The sequence below is a fragment of the Erpetoichthys calabaricus genome, chromosome 3 (assembly GCF_900747795.2).
Source record: "Erpetoichthys calabaricus chromosome 3, fErpCal1.3, whole genome shotgun sequence".
Lineage (NCBI taxonomy): Eukaryota > Metazoa > Chordata > Cladistia > Polypteriformes > Polypteridae > Erpetoichthys > Erpetoichthys calabaricus.
Window position 1 is genome coordinate 106823824 of NC_041396.2, and position 17420 is coordinate 106841243.

Below are 17420 nucleotides of genomic sequence, written 5' to 3' on the forward strand. Positions count from 1 at the left end.
TCTCCCCCCATTTTGCCTCCCCCACATGAGGCTGGACCCCACTTCCCAAACTCCCAGTCTTCTGACATACCTAGAGACAGAGCACGTCCAAAACAAAACAAGTCCCCCCAGGAGCGGCGTATGAGGAATAAAATTGAGATATCTATTGCCAATACAGTCCCATTACTATAAGTATAAAATATAATCTTCAACAATCTTGGGATAGTAAAATAGTAAACCCAGGGAATGGTGTTAAAAAGTGGCCCTGGATAAGCATAGTAAACCCTAATACAATAACGACAATAACAAAAAACCAAGGGTATGATGTTAAACAGTCTCCTTTAGAAGAACAAAAAAAATAATTTATTTGTTCCACATATAAATACATATACGCATAGAAAAAGGATGTATAATTACAGTACCAGTATCATTGCAAGCGGATCAAACAGCCAGCAAGATCTTTGCCATGCCATGATAGGATATGACACACAATCGTATTTCAAAAAAGTGTCGGGATCAGTTTTCTTAACTCTTTTTCTGCTTCCTCCATAGTGGTAATGATGTAATGCTTGTCTTGAATATCCACTTTCAGTTTGGCAGGGTACAAGAGGCTGTATCTGATCTCGGCTTTCCGTAAGCGCTGTTTATTGTTGTAAAAAGCAGCAAGTTTAGCAGCTGTTGATGGTGAGAAGTCTGTGAAAATACAAATGTGGTTATCTTCAAATGTAATCTCTTGTTTCTGTCTGAGAAGTGACATTACATGTAATTTAAATTGTAATTTTTCAAAGAGCACAATAAGAATCCTAGGTTTAGATGCGGTAAGCTGCTGCTATTTTGGTGTCTGATTTACAGTCCTCTCCAATTATTTTGGAGAATAGCTCAGCTATGAATTTCACTGGGTTTGGACTTTCACGATTCTCTGGGAGACCTTCGATTCTAATATTATTCCTTGTGCATCCATCTTCCAGTGCAGCAAGTCTGTCTCCGAGTTTTTGCATTCGGAATTTGCTGCCGTTGCTTTCCTGTCAGCAGTAGATGCCAGATGTTCGGCTGTTTCAATTCGAGCCTTAAATGGTTGCTTAACGTCTTCCAACTTATCGCCAAGTGCTTTCAGTTTTTTCTCAAACTTAGACTCATTTTTCTGAATTTGTTCCTCAATTTTTTCTAGCTTACCTTTTAAAGGTTGCCTAAAAGCGATTATTTACATGGACTTCCAGGTTTTTAATATCCTGCCGCAGCTTCTCATGTGTCTTGAGCACATTTAATTTATGTCATTTATTTCTTTCTTTATATTTTTCTTTATATCTTTCTTGAGCTCCTTCATGTCTTGAACGATGACCGTGGTGGCCAAGCCACCAAGGTTAAGAAAGCAGACGGCTGTAACAACAAGCACAACAGTTGAACTTATGGGTGAATGGGCCATATACTTTAAACATCCACATAATGTCCCAGAGACATCATCACTTGAAACAACAGATGAACCAGTGAAACCTCAACTCTTTCTCTCTTATTGTGGAGATTCATGCTTTTTGTTTGCCATCACAAAAGAAATGCATGCTAGGTTGATTAATGACTAGATAGATAGATAGATAGATAGATAGATAGATAGATAGATAGATAGATAGATAGATAGATAGATAGATAGATAGACTAAAACTCACTTGTCATCAGTGTGTGTGTGCAAGTGTGTGTCAAAGTGTCATAAAACAGCATACCATATAGGATACTTTATGCTTTGTATCAAGCATTGCTTTCTCTCACAGAAATTCATGGAACAAGTTAATTCAGAAAATGTGTAGAAATATGTTTAAAAAGCACAGAAAAGTCGTAAAAAACACCTTTTTGGAATTATTACAAGATGTAAGAATAATATACTTTCAGAAGTTTGAATTAAGCTTATTTCCTCATTTGAGGATATTGCCATGTTCTTTGAATTATCCAACCAATATCTAATTCAGTGTCCACTGTGCTTTCGAAATAATCGAGCATTCTTTCAATGATTACTTTCTTGATGCTTCTTTACTATCATTCAGATGATTCAGGGTGGCTATTTCATTTAAGTGAAGCAGTAATCTCTACAAAGCAGCCACAGTATTAAGTTTAAGCAAATGAATTAATCAGATTAATAAATTAACTCATTAGGATAGCTCAATAAAAAGAATCTTTAAAAACAATTAAAGTAACCATCATTACTGTACAAAGCACATGGAAATGTCGCTACAAAAGCCCTTATGAGGTCAGAGTAATTACATAAATACAGTACCTGCCTGTTTTTAGAATAGTGGAAGCAGAATACACTGGGGATACAGTAAATTATAATAATCTGCTACAACTATTTATGTGTAGTCTGAACAGAGAGGTGTACCAACCATGCCAAGCGTAGAATATCTATTTCCATGTCAGACTCAACTTCCATGCCAAAAACGCTAGTAATTAAATGCCAGTTTTCTTATTCATACCTTTTAACACCTCAAAATAATGCCAGCAAAATGCTAAAGAAATACTTGCAAAGGACATATTTGTACCAACCAATGTGGTATCAAACAGGTAACACGAAAGAAGGATTGACATGTTTAAAACTTCTTAATTTCATTATAAAGCATGTTGCTGAATTTACACAGCTAGTTATTTCTTAGGCAAATAAAAGGCAAAGCCAAACAAGGAGAACAAAGGTACAGCTTATTCACTCATTGTGGATAGTTTCAGATAGAGTTAGATAATAGTGAGTACATGTAACTTTAAATTATAGTATAGGACTTTACAAGAGTGGCTCAGCAATAGTAGTGACTAAGAAAAACAAAATAGTTACCTAAAAAGAAATGGCTACTTATTTATTTTACTTTAAAACAGAGGAAAAAGTCAGCTATGTCGATTTCCTTTTTAAGTTCTGTATGACTGTGTAAAGGCATTTCAAACCAAAAGGTTACATGCCTTTTTAAATGGGGCCATTTCAGCAGAGTCAGTTATTTTACCCTCATGAACTCAAAGATTGCACCCTAGAGGCATTTGGATGAAAACAAATACAATCAGTGTATATACCATGTTGAGATCACTATATTGATTTTCTTCTATGACTCCTTCTGCAGTTCTAAATGTAAAAGTAAACATATTGGTGTACTGTACATCTTAACTTTGATTTATTCATCCTCTTGATTGTATTATTTTTATGAACAAATATTAATATACTGGCAGTTAAACATTTTTCTAGTCTGACAGAATGCCAGATATCAGGAATGATGGGTATTAAATTAAGACTACCAACTATCTAATCAGTTTGGTTACTTGCACTATGTTATGTGCATTGCCTGTTAATGAATGCAGGACTTAGCAATTACCCTTGTAAGTAAGGATTTGTTTGTATTGCTGAAATGTTACTGTGCACAAAATACTGTTGCCTATCAACATAGAACTCATCAGGTTGTAATTTTAATCTGTTTTGATGAATAATATAATTTACCCTATAAAATACAAATTCTTTCACTCAATGATCAATTTTCAGAGCTCACTTTGAATCAGCCATGTTGCAGGAACCCACCTTAGATTTGATCAAAGTCCATTGCTGATGACACCTGCATGCATATACACACACACACCGCAGAGTAATTATAGTCTGATATAAGTTGTGTGAACTGTTTTGCTGCTTTAAAAAGCCCATGCCAAATATCTACAGATTCTAGCTTGTTGTTCAATTGTTTTTGCCAGTTCCTCTAACTCTTCTTCTGTTAGTATTTAGTTATAGTTTACAATCAATATTTCCATTTCTTTTTCTTTGATGTTATTGAATCCTTCATTACCCACTTGACTGTCCACGTGGACCATGTTTTTCTCTATTTTTTTGTAGCGAAAAACTAGTCACTCCACAAGGATAGCTAACTTACATACACGGTTGCTGACTTGACAGCATTCAAAAAGTATCAGATGAAGACACCAGCAGTAGTGAATCACATCAGTATGATGATTAAAACCCACCATCTTGTGTAACAGTTCAAACATCAGATTAGTGTACAATGGATGGCCCGTATGAAGCAGGAATTTTGTTGGGGAGTATGAACACCGCTTCCAAATTAAAATGTGCAAATCTAACTCCTTCAGAGTGGCCAGAGCATTAATGAAATTTAAGAGCACCTTTTATAATTCCATGGGAATTTTAAAAAAGTGGTCTCCACCTGAATTACCATCTCTTCTTTGTTTCCAGTTCAACCACTGTGTGCTGTGCTACCACATAATGATGACATGCACAAGGCAGGCTTGCAAAGCATTGGAAACAAATCCTGAGCAATGCACACTGCCTGTAGGGGTCAAGCAAAGAAACTTTGGTAAAGTTATTTTTAAGTTTACAATTGCACCTGAAGTTCAATTACATCCAGAGAAAAACACAAATTAACAGCACTACACCAAAACTGAAATGAACTCTCCTTAAAAGCCATAAGTATCCCCCTTTTGACTCTGCATTTGAAGAGCAGACAAATTGTATAAATGTCATTTCCAGAAAGTACATTTTAATCCATATCTTACAGGTTGAAGTACAGTAATAATCTGTTTGGTCAAGCCGCTACCGAAGACCTTTCTCCTTCTAGCCTCATATTTGTAAATGCCACTCATTACACTGCTTTGCAAAAAGACTTGTCGTCATACCCTGCCTCTGGGATACATGGCCAATAAAATCTATTGCTGATAAAATCACCATGTGCATACTCATATTTAAAAACATACAGGCAAGACAAAGACAAGAAAGCAGTTTAAAAAAATGTGGCAGCACTGAAAACTGTCCCTATTAATATGATAAATGCTTGGTTTATTTACTTCTTTTTTGTCTGGCACTGAATGCCCTTTACAGTGCTTAAATAAGCCAACTTTAGAATCATCTTGCTAAGAACGGATGGAAAATTGCCAAGTAGTGTCAGTGGGCCAATCACACCTATACTGCAGGCCACATGTGGCCTGTGGGCCATAGTTTGCCCATCCCTGCTCTAGTAATGTGCTTCTTTCCTGCCATTAAAGACCAGTATTAAAAGATGCTGCTTATTTCCTTTTCAACAGTGTATCAAAGAGACAACTAAAAAGAAAATGTAACGGCAATGTTGACTACATATGGAGCTCCACTACATATGGAGCTACTGATGGGATTAATTTCTTTCCTGGAATTAATCAGGTGCACACCAAATACTATCATGTACACACCAGTTGCTATTGCATATGCACAAGATACAATGTACTGCACACCACATACTTTTAGATGAGCACCAGATACCAACAGATATACCAATATGTCACTTTCTGTTTAAGTAACATATTGCTTAATAGACTGTTGCTATATTGACAGTTACACTGTACAAAAATTATATAGATAGGACTTTATTTTATTCATAATGGCATTTAATTTTGCTTTAATTCTCTTTGTTGCTACAGACACCATAATGTGTTCCATAACTGAGCCTGTCCTTTTAATTAGCTTTTTAATTTGGTGGGCTTCTATGGAAGTGATGATACCAGCCCAGCACACCAAGCATAGAAAATTACACTGGTCATCACAGAATTGTAGAAGATGTGAAGGATGTTACTTTCAAAATTAAAAGAACACAGTCACTTAGGGAAGACAAGCCTGTTCTAATGTTTCTCATATAGTGCCTCTGTGTTCCAAGACCAGTCCAGCATGTCTTTGATATGTAACCCCAAACACTTGTAGGAGTAAACCACCTCAACATATGCTTCTGGAACAGTGACCAGACATAGAGGCTTTTTGGTGCGGTGAAAATCTATTACCAGTTCCTTGGTTTTGCTGATGTTTAGTTGCAGACAGTTTTCTTTGTACCAAAAAGCAAAGTTCTCTATCTGACTCCTACACTCTGTCTCATCCCCTTTATCAACAAACACTGTAACTGTAGAATCATCTGAGAATTCCTGCCAGTAACATGACCTGGTATTATAGTAATAGTCTGAAGTGTACAAAGTGAATAGAAAAGGAGACAGGAATGTTCCTTGTGGTGCTCCAGTATTACTCACATCCATATTAGAATCGTAGTTCTTGAGTCTCACAAACTGCAGTCTGCCTGATCAAGAGTTCATTTTCCAAGACGCCATGGGGATTGCTAGATGGTATTGAAAGCATTGGAGAAATCAAAAAAACATAATCCACACGATTCCTGTGTTATGGTTAGTCCATACTGATGGACAGAGGTAGACTTGTAACTGGTCATTTCAGTTGATGTGATAGGAGTTGCAGATGCAGTAGAAATGTTGTTCATTGGAAGAACGTGACGGTGGAGAGAAAAATTCTTTATTTGATATTGTCAAGTTCATAAAAGTATACTTTCAAGCAAAGGGTATTGGATCTGTGAAGCAGCAGAGTTAACCAATACACTACTCTATGATATGACATAATGAAATTAGTCAGCTAACTACTCAAAAGTAGTTATTAGATTGCAGCCATCTTTTTATTCACACAGCTTACAATAGTCATTCATATTCCACGTTTTGATTGCATGTGAATTTTGAAATTTCAAATCAAGGAACATTAATTAAATTCTCTGGCTCACTTGACACATTCGCTTATCTAAACCAGTGTACCATGATATTTAAATGGACTCTTCTTCTTCTTTTTCTTCTTTCTTTAGGGGTTGCCACAGGGGATCATCTTGTTCCATATCTTCCTGTCTTTTACATCTTGCTCTGTCACATGTCCTCTCTCACCACATCCATAAACCTTCTCTTAGGCCTTCTTCTTTTCCTCTTTCCTGGCAGCTCTTTCCTTAACATCATTTTCCCAATATACCCAGCATCTCTCCTAAGCACATGTCCAAACCAAAGCAATCTCGCCTCTCTGACTTTGTCTCCCAACCGTCCAAAGCTGAGCCAACCCTCTAATGTAGTCATTTCTAATCCTGTCCATCCTCATCACACCCAATGCAAATATCAGCATCTTTAACCTCTGTCTCCTACTTTCTGGTCAGTGCCATCATCTCCAACCCATATAACAAAGCTGGTCTCACTACCATCCTGTAGATCTTCCCTTTCACTCTTGCTGATAACAGTCTGTCACAAATTTCTCCTGACACTCTTTTCTACCCATTCCACCCTGCCTGCAGTCTCTTTTTTCACCTCTCTTCTACCATCCCTGTTACTCTGTACTGTTGATCCCAAGTATTTAAACTCATCCACCTTCGCAAACACTACTTTCTGCATTCTCATCATTCCACTGATCTTCCTCTCATTCACACACATGTATTCTGTCTTGTTCCTACTGACCTTCATTCCTTTCCTCTCTAGAGCATATCTCCACCTCTCTAGGGTCTCCTCAACCTGCTCCCTACTCTCACTACAGATCACAATGTCATCAGCAAACATCATAGTCCAAAGGGACTCCTATCTAATCTCATCTGTTAACCTGCCCATCACCATTGCAAATAAGAAAGGGCTCAGAGCCGATCCCTGATGTAATCCCACCTCCATGTTGAATGCATCCGTCACTCCTACCGCAGACCTCACCACTGTCACACTTCCCTCGTACATATCCTGTACAACTCTTACATACTTCTCTGCCACTCCCGACTTCCTCATACAATACCACAACTCCGCTCAAGGCACCCTGTCATATGCTTTCTCCAGGTCCACAGAGACACAATGCAAATTTTCTGGCCTTCTCTATACTTCTCCATCAACACTTTCAGAGCAAACATTGCATCTGTTGTGTTCTTTCTAGGCATGAAACCATACAGCGGCTCACTAATCATCACCTCCCTTCTTAAGCTAACTTCCACTACTCTTTCCCATAACTTCATGTTGTGGTTCATCAATTTTATCCACCTGTAGTTACTAGAGCTCTGCTCATCCCCCTTATTCTTAAAAACTGGCACCAGTACCTTCTCCACTCCTCAAGTATCCTCTCACTTTCCAAGATTCCATTAAACAATCTGGTTGAAAACTTCACTGCCATCTCTGCTAAACACCTCCATGCTTCCATAGGTATGTCATCTGGACCAACGGCCTTTCCATTTTTCATCCTCTTCATAGGTGTCCTTACTTCCTCCTTGCTAATCCGTTGTACTTACTGATTCACTATCACCACATCATCCAACCTTCTCTCTCTCATTCTCTTCATTCATCAGCCTCTCAAAGTACTCTTTCCATCTTCTCAACACACCCTCCTTGCTTGTGAGTATGTTTCCATCTTTATCATTTATCACCCTAACTTGCAGCACATCTTTCCCAGCTCGGTCCGTCTGTCTAGCCAATCGGTACAGGTCCTTTTCTCCCTCCATAGTATCCAACCTTTCATTCAACTCATCATACGCCTTTTCTTTAGCCTTCCCCACCTCTCTCTTTACCTTGTGCCTTATCTCCTTGTACTCTTGTCTACTTTCTGCATCTCTCTGACTATTTAACTTCTTCTTCACCATCCTCTTCCTCTGTATACTCTCCTGTGCTTCCCATTCCACCACCAGGTTTCCTTTTCCTCCTTCCTCTGTCCAGATGACACTCCAACTACCCTTCTTGCAGTTACCCTTACTAGTTCTGCTGTAGTTGCTCAGGTGTCTGGTATCTCTTCATTGCCACCCAGTTCCTGTCTTACCTCCAACCTAAACTCAACCTTGCAGTCTTCCTTTTTCAAATTTCACCATTTGATTCTTGGCTCTGCCCTCACTCTCTTCCTCTTCTTGATTTCCAACATCATCCTGCAGACCACCATCCTATGTTGTCTAACTACACTTTCCCCTGCCACCACTTTGCAGTCTTTAATCTCCTTCAGATTGACTCTTCTGCATAGGATATATTCTACCTGTGTGCTTCTTCCTCCACTCTTGTATATCACCCTATTCTCCCTCATCTTAAAATTTCTTTTTTAAAATACATATTCACTACAGCCATGTCCATCCTTTTTTGCAAAATCCACTATCATCTGACCTTCTTCATTCCTCTGCATGACACTATACCTACCCATCACCTTCTTGTCTCCTCTGTTCCCTTCACCAGCAAGTCCAATCACCACTTTCTGTCCCTTGGGTACACAGTCCATCATCACTTCTTTGTCATCTATCGTACACCCAACTTGTGGGGCATATGCACTAACAATATTCATCAACACACCTCCAATTTCCAGCTTCATAATCATTATTCTGTCTGACACTCTTTTCACTTCCAAAACACTCTTTACATGCTGTTCCTTCAGAATAACCCCTACCCCATTTCTCTTCCCATCCACACCATGATAGAACAATTTGAATCCACCTCCCGATCCACCTGGCCTTACTCCCCTTCAATTTAGTCTCTTGCATGCACAATAAATCAACCTTCTCTCCATCATATCGGCTAACTCTCTCTCCTTACCAGTCATACTGACAACATTCAAAGTTCCTACCCTCAGTTCCACTCTCTTTACCTTCCTCCTCTTCCCTTTTCTCTGGGCACGTCTCCCCCCTTTTATTCTCCTTCTTCGACCAACAGTAGCCCAATTTCTGCCAGCACCGTGTTGGCTAACAGTACTGATGGCGGTCGTTGTTAACCCGGGACTCAACCGATCCGGTATGGAAATCTATCTATTGTAGCCCACATGTTGATCTGGCAAAATTTTACACCGGATGCCCTTCCTGACTTAACCCTCCCCATTTATCCGGGCTTGGGACTGGAACGAAGAAACACTGGATTGTGCATCCTCTGTGGCTGGGATATTTAAATGCACTCTAAAGAATAAAATTCACTTGGGCCACTGTTATTGTTACAGTTTTATAACAAGAGAGAATAGTTAGTTAACATGAATATCCTAGTCAAATCCATTGGTACACTTGGTACACTTAGTTATACACTGCACTGTACAGAACAAACTGTCATATTTAAAACCAGAGAGTTAAACCGTATTAGGACAGTTTCTGTTGTCAAGTTTTTGACAAGAGGGATTACTGAGTTAAATTGCAGATGATTTCTCTTTGCACAAATGTAGGTACAGTAGTGAAACTCATTGCTATTGCAAGTAGTATGGAATTTTTAATTAATATAAAATATTCTTTTACAATTTCTGTGCTAGAAATTGTTACCTTAACTATATATATCTACTAATAATCAACCTGAAGAACCAGGCAGGAGGAAGCTACTACATTGCACCTTTTATTTCCTATCATGAACAGAGATACACTCCATTACAGCAGACAATGACAATGGAATGGTCACAATGTAAAGACAGAGAGTTATATTTATAGATTACTGAAGTTACATAACATTGCTGAATTAATGCTTACTCAGATTGGTTCACTAGCTTGCTTTATCTCTGATTGGCTAAATGACCTGAGGTGTTTTAGCAGAGAGCTTTAAACAGCTTACATACCCTAAAATAAAAGTCTCACTTCTACTACATTCTTGGTCATTACAATACTTTTCAATACTTCTCCAGTTCCTGCATGTGTGACATCTGTCAAGTCTTATGGGGTACATGATAGTCAGACAACTTCTTGAACAATCACCTTGAACTTTCTTGTTCTTTGTTGTTCACTTGACCCTTATTTGGTTTCCTGATATGCTTGAACAAGTTTGTAACATTTATTAACCCTTTTATACTACTTCTAAGATAGATGCTATATTTTAAATTTTAAAACATACAAAAATATGTTATGCATAATAAATATATTACCCCTAAATGACTATGTGACAATGTGACTATATGACAATTGGTTTCACTTTCCACTCAGAGCCTCGCAGCTCAAGACAAGGAGGCGGGCTGGCAGTAATTATCAGAGAAGACTTAAACATTAAACGAATCCCGATTGACTGTCCATTGTCTTTTGAGTGCCTGGCTCTTAAACTAATAACGGAATCAGGTCCTGTCTCACTCATTGTTCTCTATCGTCCCCCAAAATACAATGCATCCTTCTTATCCGATCTGATTGAACTTTTGACCCACCTAAGCTCTTACTCTCAGAGAATTATGCTTCTTGGTGATTTCAACATCCATATTGACATTACTACATCTAAACTGAGAAATGAATTTCTGTCCTTACTGGACTGTTTTGACTTGACACAACATATTGATTTTCCAACCCATTCTGGCAGTCATATACTGGACATGATCTGCACTTCTGGACTATCTGTTGCCAACATTTACAGCACTGATTTGGGACTCTTTGACCATAAAGCAGTATTTTTCACTGTCTCATTACCTATCCCACCTCTTACCTGTAAACGACAAATTTCTTACAGAAACCTTAAAAATATCTGTCCCTCTATCCTTTCTGGATCCATTTCTGATCTTTTACTGTCTGCACCTATTCCACCAACACTAGATAGTTTTGTTGACCATTATAACACAGCCCTTCACTCAGCATTAGATAAAACAGCTCCTTTAAAACATAAGGAGGTTTCCTTTAAGCGCTCAGCTCCTTGGTATAACTCAGAATTGCGATCTATGAAAGCAGCTGGCCGACGCCTTGAGAGAATGTCATGTAAGACTGGCCTCACCGTGCACATCCAGGCTTTCTCTGACCACCAAAGAGCTTACAGAGAAGCACTAACTTCTGCCAAGAACACCCATTATGGCAGAATAATAGAAAGTGGCCATGATAACCCAAGGGTTTTGTTCTCTGTAGTTAATAAACTACTCGAACCCGCATCTGGTCCAACTACCTCTTCTACTGAAGTCTGTGAGGAATTCCTCCACTTTTTCCGTAACAAAATTAAAGATCTAAATAATTCAACTAACATAAATATATCATCTGTTTATATCTCTCCCTGTTTTCCCACTCCATTCAGCTCCTTCTCTAAGTTCTCACAAGTCACTTCTGCGTTTGTTAATAACCTGCTTTGTAAGATGAGGCCGACTACTTGTGTACTGGACCCCATCCCCACCACACTACTTAAATCCTGCCTTCATGCCATAATCCCGACTGTTACAACAATAATAAACTCATCCCTTTGACACTGGCTCCGTGCCGCTCACTTTTAAAATTGCTTCTGTAACCCCAATGTTAAAAAAGTCTGGCCTTGATGCTGACAATCTTAACAATTTCCGGCCTATTTCCCACTTACCTTTCCTGTCAAAAGTTCTTGAGCGTGTTGTAGCTTCCCAACTCACCAATTACCTAACCTCTAATAATTTGATGGAACTCTTTCAGTCTGGATTCAGGGCGCGGCACAGCTGTGAAACTGCTCTGCTACGGGTAACCAATGATTTGCTTATGGCAGCAGACTCTGGACAAACTAGCATATTAATTCTGTTAGACCTCAGTGCAGCATTTGACACAGTCAGACATGACATCCTACTGTCCAGAATGGAGAACATGCTGGGTATCTCTGGCACTGCCCTCCAGTGGTTCAAGTCCTATCTGACTGATAGGCAAGAGTTTGTTAGTCTTGGCAACAGCAGATCCAACTCCGTGCCAGTCACACAAGGAGTCCCTCAGGGCTCTGTCCTTGGTCCTCTGCTTTTCTGTATTTATATGCTTCCCCTTGGCCATATTATCCGTAGTTATGGATTGGGTTATCATTTTTATGCAGATGATACCCAGCTCTACTTCAATGTTAAAAGTGGAACTTCATCAGAGCTTTCTCAGCTCACAACCTGCCTTAGTGAAATTAAAACCTGGATGGAGCAGAACTCTTTAAAATTAAATTGCAATAAATCTGAACTCCTGCAAATTGGGACTAAAATGCAACTTAATAAAATGAGCTCCTTCCCAGTCCATCTTGGCAGTGATCTCATCAGACCTGCCTCTACTGTAAAAAATCTTGGTGTCATTTTTGATTCCTCCCTCACTTATTCCACCCACATAAATCACATTAAGAAACTTTCTTACTTTCACCTCCGTAACATATCCCATATTCCTCTCCTTCTCTAATGCTGAGAAACTTGTCCATGCTTTTATCACATCCCACATCGATTATTGTAATTCCCTACTGGCAGGTGCCCCTTCTAATCTTATATCACAGCTCCAGCTTATTCAAAACTCAGCTGCAAGAGTCCTTACTCGAACCAGCAGCAGCGAGCACATCACACCCATCCTGCTCCGTCTTCACTGGCTCCCTGTGTCCTACAGAATCGAATATAAAATCCTACTAATAACCTACAAAGCCTTAAATAACCTCGCACCAAACTACATCAGTGACCTCCTCCATCACTATATGCCTGCCCGCCCACTAAGGTCCTCTGATTCTGGTAATCTTGTTGTGCCCCTCACTAATCTACACTCTATGGGTGACAGGGCCTTCAGCTGTATAGCGCCCAGACTCTGGAATGACCTACCAAAATTAATCAGGTCAGCTGACTCCATGAATTCTTTTAAAAAACAACTCAAAACTCATCTGTTCAGGAAGGCTTTTAGCTCTACTTGACTTTATTACCTTTCTCTCAGTTTACTTCTCTGTCAAGATGCCAATGTAACCTGTATGTGTGTGCTAGACCATCAATTATGTTGTCTGTTTTTTTCAGAATTTACTGTCTTAATCTTCTTTATTTATTTGTCTGGTTTGTACAATGCTATATAATGTATGTTCTGCCGTTCTTTATTATATTCTGTAAGTGCCTTGAGCATGGGAAAGGCGCTATATAAATAATATGTATTATTATTATGTGACCCCAAAGTCCCCATTTATTACACGTATAATACATAATAATCTTTTATAATTTATTACAAGTATATATATATATATATATATATATATATATATTTATCAAGTTTGGGTCACATAGTTGCACAGGAGGTCTCTCTTGAGGGAGACCTTATTCAGAAGGGCTTTATCAACAGCAGAACAACAAACAGGTTGCAGCTGTGTAACGTGGTGGTCCAGCTCATCTCTCCAGGTCAATAGAACACAAAGTCTTCTTTATCAAGCGGGTTCAGTGGCTCGGAAGCAGTGACTGGAACAGATGCAGTCTGAGGTAGAGAAGACAGGAGAGTGAGCTGTTAGGTTGGCCTGGTCTTTTAAAGGTTCTAAACCTTGTGTGAGAAGCATGTTGTGCTATAAACCTTCAAGCCTACAGCTGATTCTGCAAAAAGTACGGGAAAGAGTGTGTTTGTTTCTCATTGAAATACTGTTTAAGAGGGAGTTTCTGAAGGGCAGCTGTGTTTCTTTGCCTCAGACAGGTCGCAGTTAAGAGCATAAGAGTATGCAGCTAGCGGCGATAGAGGATAATTTAGAAATGTCTTCCTGAAGTCAAACAAACCAATCTACAAATTTCAAACCCTGAGTATTAGTCTGCAAACCTCTCCACTCCTCACAAATATATCAAAGATGCCTGCTAAACAATAACTCAAATGGGCTTAAGCCGTTAGATGCCTGAGGGGATTCTCAAATCACAAACATGAGGAATGGCAACACAGAGTACAATATAATGCAATTTTTGTATAGCCCAAAATCACACAAGAAGTTCCGGAATGGGCTTTAACAGGCCCTGCCTCTTGACAGCCCCCCCAGCCTTGACTCTCTAAGAAGACAAGGAAAAACTCCCAAAAAAACCTTGTAGGGAAAAATGGAAGAAACCTTGGGAAAGGCAGTTCAAAGAGAGACCCCTTTCCAGGTAGGTTGGGTGTGCAGTGGGTGTCAAAAGAAGGGAATCAATGCAATACAATACAATACAATACACATAATAGAACAAATCCTCAGTATAAAAATAAAAATTTTAGAAGTACGGAGCAGAATTTAACAGTAGATGAAATCACATAATAAGATTTGGATATATTTAGAGTCCTGGAGCCCTCATCCATCAAGCAGCCTCCCCCATTTGGCCATTCCACGGCTGAAACAGTGCTGGGCCAGCCAATCCGATGAAAGGACCCTTCTTTCCCACGATTCCTGCGATCCTCCATCAGGGATGACTTTACCTTATGCAGGCAAAACAACTTGACAGGTGGCCCGTGACACCAAGTGCCACATTTGAGTACCGAGAAGAGAAACAGAAAAGGTGAGGGTTAGTATCCCATTATAACTATCATGTTACTTGTGTTTTAGTGCTAATGACTAACAACAGAGATGCAATATGTACAGTTAATCAGCAGCTGTAGTCAGGAAATGCTAAACTGAAGTAGTGAGTTTTCAGCTGGGATTTAAAAGTTGAGACCGAAAGGGCATCTCTTATAGTAGCAGGCAGACCATTCCACAGTTTAGGGGCCCTGTAACTAAAAGCTCGACCTCCCATTGTTATTTTGTTAATCCTTGGAACCATAAGAAGACCGGCATCTTGAGATCTTAATGTGTGCTCTGGTTTGTAAGTCATGATAAGTTCAGACAAGTAAGCCGGACCTTGGCCATTTAATGCTTTATATGTTAAAAGGAGGATTTTGAAATCCGCCCTAAACTTAACCGGGAGCCAGTGTAAAGATTTAAGAACTGGAGTTATGTGTTCGTATTTTCTTGTTCTTGTAATAATTCTTGCAGCCGCATTTTGGATTAACTGGAGGCTGTATAAAGAACAGTTTGAACATCCAGTGAACACCGCATTGCAGTAGTCAATCCTACTAGAAATAAATGCATGAATTAATATCTCAGAATCCTCTTTATTTAGAAAGCGCCTTAATTTCCTAACATTTTTAAGATGGAAGAAACATGATTTGGACAACTTTGTAATATGCGCTTTAAATGACATGCTAGAGTCAAAGATAACTCCTAGATTGCGGGCTGATTCAGTAAAATTAATGGGGATTCCAACTGAGTTAAATGATGACAAAATATTGTTGTGATCAGTGTCATTCCCTCCAACAATTAACATCTCTGTTTTATCTGTGTTTAAAGACAAGTAGTTCTCATTTATCCACTCCTTTAATTCACTAACACAACTAGTTAAAGACAACATCGGAGAAGCTTAATTTGATTTAAATGAAAGTTATAACTGGGTGTCATCTGCATACAAGTGAAAATTAACATTATGTTTCCTAATGAGAGATCCCAGTGGAAGCATGTAAAGTGAAAACAGTAAAGGTCCCAGTACTGGGCCCTGCGGGACACCATATTGAACTTCTGTGTATAATGATGGAGTACTGTCAGCACATTTCTGTACATATTGGAATCGATTTGATAAATAAGAACTAAACCAAGCAAGCACGGGGCCTGTAAGCCCAACATCATTTTCTAGCCTGTGCAGTAAAATAGAATGGTCGATGGCGTCAAATGCTGCATTTAAGTCCAACAACATAATTACAGTGGAGTTTCCTTCATTAGAGGATATCAGAATGTCGTTTACAACCCGCATTAGTGCCGTTTCTGTACTATGACCAGTGCAGAAACCAGACTGGAATTTCTCAAATAAATTGTAATACGTAAGGTGTGACTGAATCTAACTGGCGACTACTTTTTCTAGTATTTTAGAGAGAAACGCTAAATTTGAAATAGGCCTATAATTATTTAGTATGTGTGGGTCTAGATCTGACTTTTTAAGTAATGGTTTAATGACTGACACTTTTAGTGCTTCAGGTACTGTGCCATGCAATAATGAACTATTGACAATGTGTAGAATAGGCGCTGCAAGAACATCCATTGCACTTTTTACTAGCTTTGTTGGCACTGGATCTAGGGAACAAGTAGTGGGCTTCATTTTAGAAATTAAAGTTAAGAAGTTAAGACTTCCTGCTCGGTTACAGGATTAAAATTATTAAAGTGCTGAATGCAATGTGAGACAGGGTCTGCTAAGCTAGTATTTGGTTTGTACTGTGATGCAGAGATCCGGGATCTTATATTTTTAATTTTCTCATTTAAGAAGTTCATGAAGTCTGTACTGTTAATATCTGTTGGTATTTTGCACTGTTGATCTGAATTTCCATTTGTTAATTTAGCCACTGTTCTAAACAGTACCCGAGGATTTTTATTATTGCTATCTATTATTGTAGAATAGTATTCTGAGCGAGCTTTAAAGAGAGCTTTTTTATATTTATTAACACTCTCTGTCCATGCTATTTGAAAGACGTAACTTTGTTGTTCTCCATCTGCGCTCCTATTTTTGACACTCTAATTTAAGAGCTCGAGTGTTTTCATGAAACCACGGAGAGTTTCTATGTGCTTTGATCACTTTTGTTTTATGTGGAGCCACTGTGTCCAGAGCATTTCTTAAGGTCACATTATAATGTGATGTTAGCTGATCTAAATTGTTTTCCACGTTTACATTTGATGTGAACTGATCTAAATGGTTTTCTACAATTACAGTTGTAGAGTTGTAGTTGTATAATTGTATAGTCCCCGAATGTCGGGTCATCATGAGCCACGCACCTGATCATCTGCTTTAAAGTCTTGTTAAATTGCTCCATCAGGCCATTCGAGGAAGGTAAACAGTGGTGCTCAATTTTTTAATGGCAAGGCCATCACATAACTGTTTCATTACCCAGGAAGTAAAAGGCGTACCCTTGTCAGTTAAAATTTCCCGAGGAATGGCAATATGAGTAAAGATCTCACACAGAGCCCTTGCAACAGGTTGAATTGGTCTGTCGCAGAGTAGCCACTTCAGGATATAATGTCACATAATGAACCAGCACAAG